Source organism: Sorex araneus, chromosome 2 (genome assembly GCF_027595985.1).
Source record: "Sorex araneus isolate mSorAra2 chromosome 2, mSorAra2.pri, whole genome shotgun sequence".
Classification (NCBI taxonomy): domain Eukaryota; kingdom Metazoa; phylum Chordata; class Mammalia; order Eulipotyphla; family Soricidae; genus Sorex; species Sorex araneus.
In genome coordinates, this window is record NC_073303.1 from 132,605,261 (window position 1) to 132,623,692 (window position 18,432).

Sequence of the window (18,432 nt, forward strand, 5' to 3'; positions counted from 1 at the left end):
GACCTGCTGAAAAGAAAGCATTTGATAATTTGTTTTCCATTGCTGAGAATGAAGAGATATGAGGTTGAGAGGCCGCACTAGCAGCCGCATGGGTTTGGATTTCTGTATTTTAGTATTTTCGTAACTAAGTCCAGAGAAATATCTGCCAGAAATTGCAACATTGTAAGCTTGTACCTCTCAGCTACTTTATATTCCACATATGAGTGTAATCTTTCTATGTCTGTCTCTTTCTTTCTGACTCATTTCACTCAGCATGATACTTTCCATGTTGATCCACTTAAATGCAAATTTCATGACTTCTTGTTTTCTGACAGCTACGTAGTATTCCATTGTGTAGATATACCAGAGTTTCTTTAACCAGTCATCTGTCTTTAGGCACTCTGGTTTTTTCCAGATTGTGGCTATTGTAAACAGTGCGGCAATGAACATAGAAATGCAGATGTCATCTTTACTATACCTTTTTGCCTCTCCGGGATATATTCCCAGGAGTGGTATTGCTGGGTCAAATGGAAGCTCAATTTCTAATTTTTTGAGAATTGTCCATATTATATTCCAAAAGGGCTGAACCAGTCGGCATTCCCACCAGCAGTGAAGGAGAGTCCCTTTCTCCCCACGTCCATGCCAACACCAGTTGCTTTTGTTTTTTGGGATGTGGGCCAGTCTCTGTGGTGTGAGATGATATCTCATTATTGTTTTGATCTGCATCTCCCTGATAATTAGTGATGTTGGACATTTTCTCATGTGCCTCTCAGCCAACTTGAATTATATTTTTGCTTTATTTTTATTGATATAGTTATATATATAAATAACTATATTTTATTGATATAGTTATATATATATATATATATTTTGCTTTTTGGGTCACACCTGGCAATGAACAGGGGTTACTCCTGGCTCTGCACTCAGGAATCACCCCTGGCGGTGCTCAGAGGAACATATGGGATGCTGGGAATCGAACCTGGGTCAGCCGCGTGCAAGGCAAATGCCCTACCCGCTGTGCTATCGCTCCAGCCCCTGATATAGTTATATTTGCACTAAAAACTTTCTGAAGAAAATATTATAGGTGACTTTTTTCTATATATTTATTAAGCTTGGTATCTGGAAGCCCAGCATTTTCTCTGCACAAACGTTAAAGTAGGACATTAGGAAGCCCCGGGTGTTTGAGAATGACTGACCCAGCCACGTCTCCTTCCTCTTCAGCGTCCGCTGATCACTGATCCAGCTCTCAGAGAAGACTTAGAACCACCGACCCTGGAAGCAGTTACAAGAAACATGCTGTAGTCACTTATAATAGGACAATATTTTGGGGGGCTAAATCTCTCAAGGTCTAAAATTTCAGTGCAGAGAATGAGTGGGCTTGAATCCAGCTTTCTGCATTCCTGTGGAGGGGCGTGAGGGAAAGCCGGAGAGAGGGACCACTGGGGTCCAGGTGGCAGAAAGGGACAATCCCGACGACCTGGGTTTCCAGTTCAGTCTTGGGTTCATTTGGATACTATTCAGATCCAAATTGTAAACATTATCAAATCTGTCTCCCAGATACTGAAGAAGAGAATTTCCAGGAAGGAAGCGAGAGCCATGACGGCAGCCCTGAGCGTCCAGGAGAATCCGCCCCGCCCAGACTCCTGGACAGTGTCATTTTCCTGCCCTTACTTCTGAAGGATACTTATTTTTGTTAAAACCAGATAGATTTTTCTAAAATTGTTACAAATCATGCTTTAGATTAACTTTACCCTAATATATACCTTAGAGTTGGTCAATATTCAAAGTTGAGACAGTGAATGAGGTTTTAGTAGTCTAGGAAGATGCACATCTGAGTATTTCAGTACATGCTCTCACTTTTTCTTCAGTATTGGAGACTCACTGTGTTCGTCTGTGTAATGACCAGCTTCTCTTTCAGAATCCGCCCGGCTCCCATACGGACTCAGGCCCATCAGAGTGTCGGTCACCGCCAGCTCTGCTCCACTCCCAGCCAGCCCTCAGCCCTGTCCTGGTGCAGGGGGAAGACCCTGGTGCCAGACGGGCTTCACTGCCACAGCCAGTCTCAGGGCTGAGGAGGCAGCAGGAGGCTGACGGCTAATGGGTCTGTGCTGCTCGCTCTGAAGCATGAATTCTCCTGTAGGAAATGAAGAGGGGATGAGGAATTCTTTTTTTTTTTATGTTTACATTTCTTAATAGATTTAAAAAACTAATCTTTATTTATGGTATCAAACCTTAAATGTAATTTATTCCTTAGAAAAGATAAAACTTTAATTAAAAAAAATGGAAACAAATCTGTATTTTGTTCTACTCCCTGCTCAGTTGTTTGAAACCTGGATGAGAGCATGAGCACAGTCACATACTGCTGAGGAGGGGAGGTATATGTTTTGAAACATAATTCAGTGTTTGAAGTTTCTGAGGTTTTTGAGGGAGTTGGGGGGGGGGGAGCATTGAGGCCACACAAAGCAGTGCTCAGGGCTTTCTCCTGGCTCTGAGCTCAGGGGTTACTCCTGGTGGGTCTCATTGACCATAGGTGCCAGGAATCAAACTCTGTTTAATTACATGTAAGGCAAGCTCCATACTTGCTATACTATCTCTCCGGCCCCAGTTTTTTGTTTTAACTGAAGTAAAATTGCCATACTTAAAGAATGGAGCTGAGCTAGAGAGGTGGTATAGGGTTACAGCACTTGCCTGTCATGTGGTAGATCCTGGGAATAGCCTGAGTACCACCAGGTGTGGTCAAGCCACCCCCCCTCCCCATAAAATACAATAAAATGTTGATATTTCATTTTTAAAAGAGAAGAGTAGAGGGGCAGTAGGACAGTAGGCAGGATGTTTGCCTTGCAAATGGTTAACTTGGGTTTGAACCCCGCATCCCATATGGTCCCCCAAGCACCACTAGGAGTTTGTTTGTTTACAGTACAATTAATAATGGTTTCTCATGGCTATAATTCCAACATCACACACTGCCGGTGTACCCATCTCCACCCAAAGGACCCCAACCCTCCTTCTCACCATCCCCAGCTCTATTGTGTGGATCAGTCCCCCTGTTGTTGCCTTTGGGTCTATGTTGCTGCCTCATTGTATATCTCTAACTCCCACACAGGGATGGATGGCCAACAGGCATATGGAAAATACTCAATACAAATCAAAGTAATGAGGTAACATCTCACACCTGTGAGAGTGGCACATCCAAAAAATAAGGAAAGAGCCCATGTTGTCAGGGGTGTGGTGAGAAAGGGACCCTTGGCTGTTGCTAGGAATGTCACCTGGCTCAGTTGCTAGGGAAGCAATATGGAGAGGCCTCTGAGTCGCTCTTAAGGCAAAACAGCAAAGGGATTCATTGTCCTGCCAATGGACCAAAGCTAGGCAAGCGGCCTGAGTAGGGGTGCGGGAGTCTTTTGATAGGAAGATTTCTGGCAGGACAGCAAAACCGTGGAACACAGGGCAAAGAATGGAGTTTCCTGATTGGTTGCACAGTGACAGTCCAAGGTGGAGGGTCGTCCTGGGGCTGACAGCGACAGTGACATTCTACTGTCCTCCACAGAGATACTGGTGGTCTCTGGCCACCCGGTTCCTGCTCAGGAGCACGCTCTGTCCAGCTCTTCTGTGCGAGTCATTACTTTATGATTTCTGCCCAGCCCCTGGGAGGGGTCATGCAGAGGACCTGCGCTATGACCTGCCTGCTGTCATGTGCTCCCAACTTTGCCCTTCTGCTCAGCCTGGTGGTTGAGATCAACTACACATCAGGATAATGCACTTCCTGGGCCAGAAGTGCACAGTGAGAGAGCACGCGGGAGTGAGCCACGTCACCGGGGAGAGAGCAAGGCTAGAGACGGGGAGAAATGGGGGGTGCCGGTCAGGCCAGGCCTGGGTCAGGTAAGAAATGGGGGTGCGGGTCCGGCCAGGCCCCAAAGATGGAGCCAGAATGGGCGCGGGGGGAACGGACGACTCCGCACTGCGGTCACTGCGTGGGAGAAGCAGGGCCAGCACTGAGGGCTGTGGCCGAGATCGTCTCTGGACAGGAGGTCAGCGTTATCCGAGCTCAGCTCTGGACAGGAGGTCACCGTTGCCCGCAGGAACGGGATCAGATCTGAGGACTTGTTTGGTTGTTCTGTTGGGCTACAACCAGCGGTGCTCAGCTACTCCTGGACCAGTGCTCAGGAGTCATTCCTGGCAGTGCTCAAGGGACCGCGTACAGCTGTGGCTGACCCTGGGTTTCCTGCACACAGCCCTCGGTGCACGAGCTCTTGCACTCTGCCCTGAGATTGGAAGCTCTAAGGTTTGAACTCTAGTGTTTAAAGTTTTGATGGCGGGTATGCTGGGCTCATTTTTCCTAGAATACAGTGTTCATAGATTTCAAGTGTTCATAGATTTAATTTTTCATTTTAAATATATGGGATTTTTCATTTTTTTCTTAAGGCCACACTTGGCGGTGCTCAGGAGTTATTCTTGGTTCTGCACCCAGAAATTACCCTGGCTGTGCTTGGGGGCCAATAGCAGTGCCAGGGGTTGGCCCTGTGTTTGCTGCATGCAAGGCGAGTGCCCTGCCTGCTGTGCTAGTATCATACTTCAAAGGGCCCAGCATGGAAGGTGCCTGCCTTGCACACATCTGATCCAGTTTGATCCCAGCACCACATGATCCCCTGGTTCCCACCAGGAGTGATCTGATTGCAGAGCCAGGGGTATGCCTTGACACTGCTGGGGGGATGAAGTTAAAACCCAAATGGCAGGGCTGGAGCGACAGCACAGCGGGTAGGGTGTTTGCCTTGCACACGGCGGACCCAGGTTCGATTCCCAGCATCCCATATGGTCCCCTGAGCACCACCAGGAGTAATTCCTGAGTGCAGAGCCAGGAGTGACCCCCTGTGCATCGCCAAAAACCACCCCCGATGGCATTTCAGAGGAGAGAGACTCAGTCAGCTCTGAGGCTCTGTGAGCTGTGGTTGAGGCTCCACCCTTCTTGGCAGCAGCCAGGTAGAGCCCATATGCATAAATAAAACTGTTCACCTTCCCTCTTACTGTCTCAAGCAACAGTCTGCTTTTTGGTCAAATTTTTATAACAAATCAGCTGAGCACATGCATTATATGCAGAAGGCCTGGGTTTCATACCAGCAATGATCCCTTGAGCAACTGAGCACTGCCAGAACAATCCCAAGAACTGAGCACGGAGCAACCCCTGAGCCTCACTGGATGTGATCCAAAAACAAAATAAATAAATGATAACATATTTAATTTTAAAATGTACTATTCCCAAGTTACATAATTTTGTTTAATACTGAAATTCATGTATAATACTAGAACTTTATAGGTTAATAATTAAACAAGGGGCTGGACAATAGTACAGTAGGTTGGGCAACTGCTCTGCGTGCATCTGACCTGGGTTTCATCCCTAGGACCAAAAACGGTCCCACAAGCCCCACCAGGAATGATCCCTGAGCGCAGAGCAAGAAGGAAGTCTTGAGAACTGCTGGGTATGGCCCCAAACACAATAAAAAAATAAATCTTTAATATTAAATTAAAATTCCTATTTAAAGTGCATAGCACAGCGGGCAGGGCGTTTGCCTTGCACATGGCCAACCCGGGTTTGATTCCTCCATCCCTCTTGGAGACCCCGACAAGCTACCAAGAGGATCGGGATGACAGTGACAGTGATTTAAAGTGCATAATAATGTAAATACGCTTACTATTTATAAAATGTATAGAAGAATCAATACTGGTGGTTCTTGGGGGAAAAAAGTCAAACTCTGACTTTAATTACAAATGAATACAAGATTTTACAAAACTCGAACTAAACTTTAGTTATTTCCTTAAAAACAACAACAGCAGGGCTGGAGCAGTAGCACAGCAGGTAGGGCATTTGCCTTGCACGCGGCCAACCCGGGTTCAATCCCCAGCATCCCATATAGTCCCCCAAGCACCGCCAGGGGTAAATCCTGAGTGCAGAGCCAGGAGTCACCCCTGAGCATCGCCGGGTGTGACCCAAAAAGCAAAAATAAATAAATAAATAAAAATAAAAACAACAATAGCAACAACAGAATATTTACTCTGTACTCATCCACTTTTTCTTTTTTTCTTCTTCTTTTTTTTTTTTTTTTTTGCTTTTTTGGGTCACACCTGGTGATGCACAGGGGTTACTCCTGCCTTTACACTCAGGAATTACTCCTGGCTGAGCTTGGGGGACCATATAGGATGCTGGGAATCGAATGCGGGTCGACCGCGTTCAAGGTAAATGCCCTACCCGCTATACTATCACTCCAGGCCCACTCATCCGCGTTCTTAATGATTACACTTTGATGGTTATGATTTCATAGAATTAATAGCTATAACTGAAAGTGGGAGTATTATATTCCTGGTTCGGCCATAAATCAACACAGGGAGAAGTGTGTTCTAGGTCAATTAAAGACAATACAATCCTTGTACCTGAAAGAATATTGCTACACTGTGGAGAGCCTCCACACTACATCTCACTATGTTACAATCATTCAAATTTTAATATGCAAGAGTTATTAGATGGAGAGGATATGATGCTTTTTTGTTTGTTTTTTTGTTTTTTATTTTTTTAATTTATTTTTTAATTAAGTCACGGTGGAAACAGTTACAGGGCTTTTAGGATCGAGTCTCAGTCATACTATATTCAAACATCCACCCCTTCACCAGTGCACATGTTCCACCACCAAAACCCCCCACATAACCCCCCCCCCACTACCCCTCTACCTGTGTGGCAGATAATTTTCACTTCACTCTTTCCTTACTTTGATTACATTCAATTTTTAACAGAAATCTCACTATCATTATTTGGAGGTTTTCCTCCAACAGTCAGACATGTTGGATGGCATCATTAGAGTGTATGTTTTCATTTATCAGGAAAGGTCCCAGTCCCGCATCCCGGAGCCTTGTTAGTAGAAGCTCAGTGTCGCCAGGGCTCCATCTGGATATGGCGTGCTGGCTATACCTTCTCCGTCTGGCTCCCCGGTGTTGTTGGCCCGGTCTGGGGTCCGGAGCAATCTCCGGCTTGCAATGCTTACCAGAATGCCCGGATTCTTCACAGTTGATTGTTGCAAGATAGTGCCGAGGGCGGGTCGAGACTTCCGGTGGCTGGGGCGAATTGGAGACTGGGCTGGCGCCGCCCCGCTCCAGTGCCCCCCCCCCCGAAGTTTGGAGATGTCCCAGTCCCGCATCTCAGAGCTGTGTTAGTAGAAGTTCAGTGTCGGAGGATATGATGCTTTTACTCACCAATCTGATGTGATCCCTGACTATAATTCTTCAGAAGTAAATAAATTATTTTTGGTGTAGTTCAGAACATAAACAACAGCAAGACATTTTACCTAGGATTGCCAAATACATTTGGAAATTTATGTCAAAAGAACGCCATATTTCCCAGCCAATTTAAACAAGAAATGATCTCAAGTGGGGATCTGAATATTTTGCTTTGGAAACTAAGTACAGAGCGTTTTATGTGGTAGTGAAGCCAAACTTTGGCCTACTCATGACCTGATGAACCAGAAAGCCAAACTACCACACTGAACTTTGCAAAATGGGAAGGACGTTGCTTCAGCCTGGAGTGCAGTGGGCAGCACGATGCTTGGTTCTGTTCTTTGCTGTCTTCTTCCCATCAGGTTGATTTTGTTTGGGGTTTTTGGTTTTTGGTTGTATTTTTTTTTTAGTCATCAGGGTTGTTCACAATTGAGTTCTAGGTATACAATGTTCCAACTGGAACCCCTTTACCAGGGTCCCCAGTTTCCCTCCTGCCCCCACTCCTGTAGCCTGCTTCTGAGTAAGGCACTTTTTCATTCTTTTTTTTTTTTTTGCTTTATGGGTCACATCTGGCTATGCACAGGGGTTACTCCTAGCTCACGCACTCAGGAATCACTCCTGGCAGTGCTCAGGGTGGGATGTTGGGAATCAAACTCAGGTCAGCCACGTGCAAGGCAAACACCCTACCCGCTGTGCTATCGCTCCAGCCCCTATTCATTTTTTTTCTCTTTAAATCGCTTCGGTTTACAATACTATTCCCAGTAGGGTATCATGAATGTCCATGCCACTGTACATCCTTTCAGCACTGTGTCCTCTTTTAGGGTGGACACTTTCCTGCACCATTGTTGTAGTGTTCCCTTTCCTGACCTGTCCTTCTGCCCTGTGCCCACCCCCAGTCAAGATTCCTATTAAAGGTCACTCTCATGCTCTTTGTTTCTGTTGCTTTGGGCATTTGTGACTCCCCATCTATGTTTCTTTCTTTCCCCTTTTTGGATCACAGCCTGTGATACTCAGGGGTTACTCCTGACTCTGCACTTAGGAATTACTACTGGTGGTGCTCAGGGGACCATATGGGATGCTGGGGATCAAACCTGGCTCAACAACATGCAAGGCAAACGTCCTCCCTGCAGTGCTCTCACTCTGGCCTGCTGTTTCTTGATACCCCACAGATGAGATCTATCCTTCCATGCCTGTCCCTCTCTCCTAGACTAACTTCACTCGGCATGGTACTCTCCAGATCCAGCCCACATAAGAGCAAAATGCATGACTTCATCTTTTCTTACAGTTGAGTATGTTCCATTGTGTATATGTCCCATAGCTTCTTTATCCGGTCATCTGTTCTTGGATACTTGAGTAGTTTCCAGGTTTTAATTTTTGTGAATAGTGTTGCAATGAATATAGGAGTACAGAGGTCTTTTCTGAATTGTTTTTGGGGCTTTGGAATACATTCAAAGAAGTGGAATTACTGGGTCATATTAAAGCTCAGTTCCTAGTTTCTTGGTGAATGACCAAAATTTCCAAAAAAGGTCAACATTCCAACCAGCAATGAGTTAGGGTTCTCTTTGCCCCACATCCATGCCAAGACTGGTTGCTGTTTTGAAGAGTACCATTTTCTCTAGTATGAGGTGATGTCTTATTTTTTGATTTGCGTTACCCTGATAGAGTACTTTTTTTATATGTGCTTTGGCCATTTGTATTTCTTCTTTGAGGAAGTTTCTTTCCATATCTTCTCCAAATTTTTTCTAGGGTTATGTGTTATTTTCTTATTGAGTTCTACCAGTGCTTAAGATATCTTGCATATTAACCCTTTATATGCAACCCTTTATATACATCCCAGGGAGAGCCTGGCAGGCTCCCAGTGATGTATTCATATGCCAAAACCAGTAACAATGATGAGTCTCATTCTCCTGACCCTGAAAGAGCCTCCAATGCGGCACCATAGGGAAGGACGAGTAAAGAGAGGCTTCTAAAATCTTAGGACTAGAATGAATGGAGACGTTACTGAGACCACTTGAGAAAATAGACGTGATGATAATGATGATGATTTACCCTTTATGGGATAAGTTTTTGGCAAATAATTTCTCCCCATCTGTGGGCTGTCTTTATATTCTGAGTCATTGCTTAGCCAATGGCATGGCATCCATTAGTATGTCCCTAGCTTCAATGTCATGGATAGAGTTCTGCCTATATTTTCTATTTTCTTCTAGGTACCTAACAGAATCAGATGTAATATTGAGGTCTTTTTTTTTTTTTTTGCTTTTTGGGTCACACCCAGCGATGCTCAGGGGTTATTCCTGGCTTTGCACTCAGGAATTACTCCTGGCGGTGCTTGGGGGACCATATGGGACGCCGAGGATCGAACCCGGGTCGACCGAGTGCAAGGCAAACACCCTTCCCGCTGTGCTATGGCTCCGGCCCCAATATTGAGGTCTTTAAGCCATTTTTATTTGGCTTTTGTGCATGGTGTTAGAAAGCTGTCTGAACTCATTTTTCACTTGTGGCTGACCAGTTTTCCCAGCACACTTGTTGAAGAAGCTTCCCTTTTTCCATTTTTTTTGCTCCTTTGTCAAAGATAAACTGACCATATATCTGGTATCTGTCTCTTGGTTTTCAATTCTATTCCATTTATCTAGAAGTCTGACCTTATTGGAACCATGCTGTTTTAATTACTACTGTTTTGTAGTACAGTTTGAAGTTGGGGAAGGTGAATGCCTCCCATTTCTTTTTTTCCTAAAATTGCTCTGATTACTGGGGTTTGGGGTGAGGGTGAGGAAGTGGTTATTGTTCCTTATAAATTTTAGGTGTGTTTGTTCTGTTTCTTTGAAAATGTCATGGATATCCTTATAGGGACTGTTTTGAGTCTGTACAGTGCTTTGCCATTTTGATATTGTTGACCCACCCAGTCCTTGAACAGGGGATCTGTTTTCATTTTCTTAGTTTCTTCTTTTATTTCTTTTAGAAATGTTTTATCATTTTCTTTGTATAAATCTTTCACCTATTTTGTTAAGTTGATTCTTAGGCACTTGATTTTCTGAGACACAATTGTGAATGGGATTGTATTTCTAACTTCTCTCTTTTTTTTTCATGATTTGCATGTAGAAAGGCATGGAATTTTTGCGTGTTGGTTTCTACAGTTTCCTGAAAAAGATATGCATTAGGCCAGATTTCAAATAACACACTAGTTAAACCATCTAGGCCTTGGCTTTCTTTTTGGGGAGACTTTTGATTACTGTTTATTTGATTACTGTTTCAATTTCCTCAGTAGTAATTGGTCTGTTGATCTGTATCTTCTTGGTTCAGCATTGGGAAGTTATAGGAATTCAAGAATTTATAAATCTCTTCTAGATTCTCTCATTTCATAGCATAACAACTTTTCAAACTAATCCCTGATGATCCTTTGAATTTCGGTGGTATCTGTTGTGATGTCCCCACTTTCATTTCTAATTTGGTTTTTAGGGCTCTCTCTCTTCTTCCCTCCCTCCCTTTCTCCCTCCCTCCCTCTCTCTCTCTCTCTCTCTCTCTCTCTCTTTCTCTCTCTCATATATATATCTCCCTATCCCTATCTCTTTCTCTCTCTTTGTGAGTCTTTCTAGTGGTTCTTATCCATCTTGTCCTTAGGGACACTAAGCTGACACCCTTAGGGGTGCTCACCTCAGGATTTAGCATGGTGGTGTGGTATTCCTCACCCCACTGTCTTAGAGATTATTTATAGTGGTAAAAAAAGAACTTGAAAACATCTCTTAAAAAAAACAAAACAAAACAGGAAGTGTGATCCAAAACATAGTATGGGGGTAAGGAATTTGCCTTCACATGACAATTGGGTTCGATATCTGGCACCCAGTATGGTTCCTTGAACCCCACCATGAGTGATCCCTGAGCACAGATCCAGGAGTAAACCCTGAGCATTGCCAGGTGTGGTCTAGAAAAGAAAAAAAAAAGTAGATGGGGGCTGGAGAGACAATGTAGGGTGATAAGGCACCTGTCCTGCATATGGCTAACCCCATATGATCCCTGACGTTGCATATGGCCTGAGCATTGTAGTCTGAGATCAAGATGACCCCAGGAGAGCAATCCTATAAGCTTAATGTATCTCTTATTGTGTCCATACAAAATAATTAATATTATGAATGTTTATATGTTTGTTGGACAAGGAGAGGAGAAACACATCCATGGGATTCCGCTCTTGGGTGGGTGTCCTGCTGAAAGAGAATCTGTGGAAGAAGAACCCCCTGTGGGGAAGAACTTTGCCCCTATTGATTGTGACCACACCTATGTATAAGCCCCAACCCCTCATGCTTTGGGGATTTAACTAGACTGTAAGAGGGGGCTCAGGAGAGAAGCAGAGAGAGAGACAGGAATGAATGGAGATGAGATTGGAATAAACGGCAGTTGAGACCAACCAGCCTGGCCCTCATTCCTTCCTTCACCTGCCCATTGCCATCAACTTCCCCAGAGTGGGAGAAGACTACCAAACACAGGTAGCAGGGGAGATAGAGCACCGCTGCCCTGTAGTGATTACACAATGAGAATGCTTAGAATTTACTCTTTTAGCAACTTTCTTTTATGTCAGACAATAGTGGTACCTGCAGTATCTAGGGTATGTTGTACATAACATACGAGAACTTACACTATAACTAGAGGTCGTGCCTCTGACCACCCTTTCCCAGTTCCCCTCACCCCCTCCTTTTGTCTCTGATAACGATAAACTTGAATTGCTCTTCCTAGGAGTTTGTGCTGTGTTTTGTTTTAAAATACAGGGCTGGATCGATAGTACAGTGAGTAGGGCATTTGCCTTGCACATGGTCGACCTGGGTTCAATTCCCAGCATCCCATATGGTCCCCCGAGCACTGCCAGGAGTAATTCCTGAGTGCAGAGCCAGGAGTAACCCCTGTGCATGGCTGGGTATGACCCAAAAAGAAAATAAATAAATAAAATAAAATACACATGTAAGTGACAACAAATGATATTTGACTTTCTCTATCTGACTTATTTCACTTAGTATAATGCCATCACAGTCAATCCATATTTTCACAAGAGCTAAGTTTTCCTTATTTTTTAAGTTAATTGGCCAATTGAGCTTGTATCTTTGTTTCACAAAACACTGAGTATATTCTGAAAAGTGGGAACACTGGATCATGTAGTAGTTCTGCTTTTAATTTTTTTTTCCTTTGGCTTTTTGGGTCACTCCCAGCGATGCTCAAGGGTTACTTCTTGCTCTGCACTCAGGAACTACTACTGGCAGTGCTCAGGAGACCATATGGGATTCTGGGGATTGAACCCGGGTTGGCCGTATACAAGGCAAATATCCTCCCTGTTGTACTATCGCTCTGGCCCCACTGCTTTTAGTTTTTTGAGAAAATTAAAAAGTGCTGGAGATTAAATCAGTAATAGCCACATGGAAGGCAAGTATCTTAACCATCCTGTGCTGTATTCCAGGTCCTTTTTGGCCCATTTTTTATTGACGTGTGTTGGTTTATTTATGCATATATACTTACATGTATATGCATTTTATATGAATATATTTGAAACATCTTTATGTACCTTTTTGTTGTTGTGTTGGACTTTTTGGGTGTTATTTTTGGTAAAATCTTGCAGTACTCATGGAATGCGCCCGAATTGGTGCTCAGTGCTCATTCCCAAGGGATGCTGAGGTCACCAAATACTGCTGAGGACCAACGCAACCTCCAGGCTGCGTGCATGCAGTTCGCCCTTGAGCAGATTTCCCAGTCTTTAGTTCCCCTTCTTTCTCCATCAGTGGAAAGTTAATGCATGTTGAATTCTTTGTTCACTCATCCATAAATGGATACATCATTTTCATTTTCATTTTTAACCTAATTAACTTGTTTTGGGACCACACTCAGCAGTGCTCGGAGACCACTCCAGCTGTGCTGGGGTGGAGGAGTCATCCCTGGAGATGCTGAGGAACAATATGGTGCTAAATAAACCGAGACCTCCCCATGCAAAGCTCCACACTCTGTCTCTAATGACTACATGGTAAAGCTTCCGTGTTGATGGATCTGTAGATTTTCTCTGCTTATGATATTTTTGTATATATGGATTTTTATATTTCTTTGATTATCCCTTAGGGTAAATCCCTAGGAATGTCCCTTTTCAAACAGAATAATAAATCATACTGACATGTAACTGCAAAAGGAGTTCAGAGTATGGGCACAGGGACTCCATTTGAGAACATAACAAGCACTTGAGAAATGGATATTATGATAACTGCACTTAACGTGGTTCATGGTGCATGTTCTGTTTTGTATCTTTTATCACAGACCACCAAAATTAAAACCTAAGTAAGACTATATCCAAATACAGAATTTATACAAGCAAATTGCCCTTTAGTGGAGTCAGTTGCTCCTTTTCTCCACAGAATCAAAGCTGGAGGAGGAAGGGTAGGTTGAGGGGAGAACACAGGTGGCAGATGCAGGTTGGAAGTGTTAGAGTGCAGAGTCAACCCCCCTCAAGGAAGAGAACAGAGCCGATAATGAAAATCACATAGTGAGGTTTATTGTTCCAGCTAGCTGGGGTCCAAGTGTCCGCCCGACGCAGGGGGCTTCAACAAGGACCTCAGCACTAGGTTCAGCAAGTTCTTATACTTTCATTTTGGCAAGTCAGCATTACTCAGCAATCTCTGTTACCTACAGAGTACACATCTGTTAGGGCTCGGATCGAGATCTCCCTATAACGACAAAGAGACTCCAGAGACTGCAGACAGCAAGCAGGGTTTATTGTAAGACTGGCTAGCCAGGGTCCAGCTGCCTACACGGACACGCAGGTCCAGCAGGTGGGGCAAGACCCCGAGCTTCTCCAAAGGAGATCTTATATAGGCCTTCCCCGGCCATTACAGCAAAGCCCGCACATTTCATAGCCAATAGATTTGTAATATTACAAACTTTCTTAACCAATCCATTTAAAAGGACATCACTCCTTAGCCTACGGTTTTAGAGATCAGTATTCATACCAATATTCAGGAATGTCCCGATTGTGGGGGCAGTCCTGGGTCTTGTGATATGGGTCTGATTATCTGGTCTGATCACCACCCTTCTTGCGACCCGGGGTGCCTGTATTCCTTGCTCAGGGGCAGAAAATCAAGTTATTCTGCCATGCGGGCTCCTGTAAAAAGAGTCTTGAGAAAGCTAAATTGATTCCTGTGGTCTGTTCTGGGCCAGTTCCTCACAGTATATACAACACCTTTGGCCATTTTACCATTAGAGGTACTTCCTTGTCTTTTTCTTACTGATTTGATGGTGCCTGGTGTGTACCTGGAACAGAATCTCTTCCCTTTGCATTGATGTTTGCCCTCAGAGCTCTGTCTTCCAAGATCATCTCAGCTCTCACTCTAGTGCTCCTCCCCCTCTGCCCCACCAGTGTCACTTGCTTTATCTTATGTATCCCACAGAACTTCACTGTCAAAATATTTTCCCACAATTATTCCAAAATAGGAGGGAGGATGAAATGTTCCTTTAAGATCCCTGTGGGCTGGAGGCATAGTACAGCATGTAGAGTGCTTGCCTTGTATGTGTCTGACCCGGGTTCAATACCCAGAACCACAGATGGTCTCCTGAGCCTCACCAGGAGTGACCCTTGAGTGCAGAGCCAGGAGTAAGCCCTGAGCACCACCAGGTATGGGCCCAAAACAAAAAATGAAACCACAAAAAATTTCACCTAAGAATCTCACCTAAAAGCCTATTAACCTCCTTTTATTTATTAAATTAACATATAAACAATCATATTCAGCCACGTAGGCGAATATGCAAATCAACCAACGGAAACAGTAACCGCCATTTAAAGTTACAGTAACCAAAACATAAACCGTTTACATCCAGGCCTAGCTAGGCCTGAGATTATGGGATGTTGTATACCAACAGGTGCATCTCTGAGTCCGCTCACCTCTTTGCTTGGGTTTTGCCTTCCAGTTCCGTGCCTTTGGTCCCTGGCTCTTCCTTCTCTAGATTTTCTCCCCTCCCCCGCCCCCCATTCTCCTCTTTCTCTCTCAGCTTCCCTTTCTGAAGACCTCTGTTCTGCCATCCTATATATGTAATTGAAACATCTTAATTGACCTATTATTGATTTTAGAGTTTCTCTCCTGAGGGAGAGAAGGAGAGGCTTTCTGAGCCGCGTGCAGACCAGCCCCGGGGAACCGTCCCTGAGGGGGTCTCTGAGTGCATATGGGGGTCGCATGGGCAGAAGCTGTCTAGGACCTAAGCTTACAACAGTCCCTCGTCCGCCCAGGCCTCACCTAAAGGCCCACCCACTGTGACGTCATCCCCTAACGCACCCCAAAGCTGTGTGGAACTTCTCTGCTTGAGCCCAGAGGGGCGCCACAAGGAGCACGGCGGCGCACCCCTCCCGCACCCGCCTCGTCCCCGCTGGCCCGGCGCACCCCTCCTGCTTCTCCAGGCCCGGCGTACCCCTCCCGCTCCGCCCCCGCCTCCCGGGTCCCGGGCGAGGGGGCATGGTCTTCTCGCTGAGGGACTCTATGTTTGTGACTGACACACACCCCGTCCACCTAGTGGCACCCAGCTGATATCTGTGTCCCTGATGGAGTTCGACTTAGAAGTTCGGTGCTGAGCTTGGCACATAGAGCATATTTCTCTCTTCCCCACCATATCGACTTGAGCTCATGACCCCTCACCCACTTCAGCCTATCCATTGAATCTTGAGTATGGTCCCTGGACCTGCTCTACTCATTAAAAAGACAAATGCTTATTTTTTTTCTTTTTGGGTCACACCCGGAGATGCTCAGGGGTTACTCCTGGCTCATGCACTCAGGAATCACTCCTGGCAGTGCTCAGGGGACCATATGGGATGCTGGGAATCGAACCCAAACGCCCTACCCCGTGCTATCACTCCAGCCCCGACAACTGCTTTTTTTTTTTTCTTTTTGGGTCACACCCCGGGATGCACAGGGGTTAGTCCTGGCTCTACACGCAGGGATTACTCCTGGCAGTGCTCAGGGGACCATATGGGATGCTGGGAATCGAACTCGGGTCAGCCGCATGCAAGGCCTTACCTGCTGTGCTATCACTCCAGCTCCCTGACAACTGCTTATTTAAAAAAAAAAAAACAACTGTTTTTTTTTTTGTTGTTTGTGGATGGGGCAGGTTTGCTGAGGCTCAGGGACCATACCTGGTCTATGCTTAGGGTTAATTCCTGGTAGTGTTTGGGGGACTCTATGTGGTACAGCCTCTGAACCAGGCCCAAGGCAGCAGCCACATGGTAGCAAGGGCTGAACCTCTGTACCATCTCTCTGGCCTGAAAAGGAGATTGTGCCTCCCCAGACTTACGGACTCCCCCGTCTGGGGAGGGCCCTGTGATCTGGGCAGTAGGGAGTCCCCAGTGGGCTACAAATTCACTGTAAATCACTGTCCTAAGTACTTGGTTTCTGCCAGCACCTACCTGGTCAAATCCCAGCCCTAGATGAATCCATTATTTGTCTTGGCTTCACCTGCACCTCGGCGATGGAGGTGCACTAGGTGTTAATCGGTGTCCTTGTCAAGCCTCGATTACCCCCAGCGCAGCTCTGTGAGCCAGCTCTCCTCTCTCCAGCCACTACCCTGGCAAAGAGCCCCAGCCCAAAGGTCAGGTGCCCAGCCAAATTTAAATTCAGATAAAGTCACGGGAAAGATTTTGTGTTGCTGATATTTACATTGTATCAAACACCTTGTGTTTCTACTTGCCAAATCTGGCCAAGGTGACCAGGAAGAGAAGCGTGGTCAGCAGGCGACAGGCAGTTGAGACAGAGGGTGGGCATGAAGTGGGGGTGCGCACACGAGCTGGAGCACTCGGGAAGAAATGATGCCCGAATCAATTTTTGTGGCCTCTGCACCTGAGGACCCAGATACCCCGAAGCGACACTCGTGTCTCCCTGAGCACTGAGCTCACACACTCCCTGGTGCTCAGATGCTGGAGGCGAGTCCAGGGAAAATGGGCACTGTAGGCCCTGCTGCCCCGCCCCGGCATAAGGCGGCCAAGAGCGCAAGCTCAGGGGTGTAAGTCACAACGTGGTTGCTGCTTCCCCTTGGCCCCTGGCCTTAGAGACCCTCCCGGTGGCATGGCTGATCGGAAACACAGAGGGCACCTCCCCGTCTGGCTGTCCTCACCCTCTGAGCTACCCCTAGCCCCATGCCTGGATTCCTTAAAGCCTGTGTCGCTAACTAAGCCCCTGCCACCCAGGCTCCCAGCACCCTGCACTGACCCTCCTTCCCGCGGCCTTGGTCTTGCTCTGCTGCTCAGAGGCTCTGACCGAGCCTGAGGACTTTCCAAAGCATCCCGCACACCTAGTGCACCTCAAGACCAGGTCCAGCATTCATGGGGCAGTCATGAATGTCCACCAGGTGGGGCTGTCCCCAAGGATGCTACCCAGGGGCCTGCTGCTCAAAGCCCTTCCCTGGGGCTTCATGGGGACGCTGACTTCATTGGCTGCAGTATTCCCCGGCATCCGGTTCACTTTCTCTTAATATAAGGGCCTGATGGTGCTCAGGGGGCACCAGGACCACACCTGGAGGTGCCAGGTAGAGGGGGGACACACCTAGCCCTCAATTTCATCTCTTCTGTTTGCTCGGGCATAATTCCCAGTGGGCCCTGTGAGCTACTCCTGGTTCAATGCTCAAGGGACTGGAGTACTAGGGATCGAACCCAACTGCCAGTTTGCAGAGTATGTGCTTTGACCCTTTGATGTCCTGGGCCCTCAATATCATCTTAATGCCGCATTTCTTGAGTTCTTGAGAGCCCTCCCTTAAAATTGTTTCCATTTCTTTCTCCCTCCACCTTTTTTTCCCTCTGCCTTTTTTCCCTCTACCTCCCTCTACCTCAGTTTTATGTGAGCATTTAGTGGCTCTTCGTGAGGAAAATCTTTAGCTCCTTAAGCTTTACTGTACACACTATGTTGGTAGGACAGAGAGATAATCCAAAGGCCAGGGTGCATGCCCGACTGGCACGAGGCCCCAAGTTTGCCAGCATTGGGTAGCACCACAAGCACCATCAAATGTGGCCCCAGTGTCCTCCAGAAGCGCCAGGACTGAGTGTCATGGTCCAGGCACTAAATTGGAGGCTGCAGAGCTGGGATGGTCCCTGGAGCCCTCCCACCCTGCCAAGCGCCGAACAGGAAGTCCCTTGACAGAAGTATGTTGGCAAATTTGAGTAAGTCAGATTGGTGAGGGTGACAGGCCTGACCCAGACTTGGACCTCAC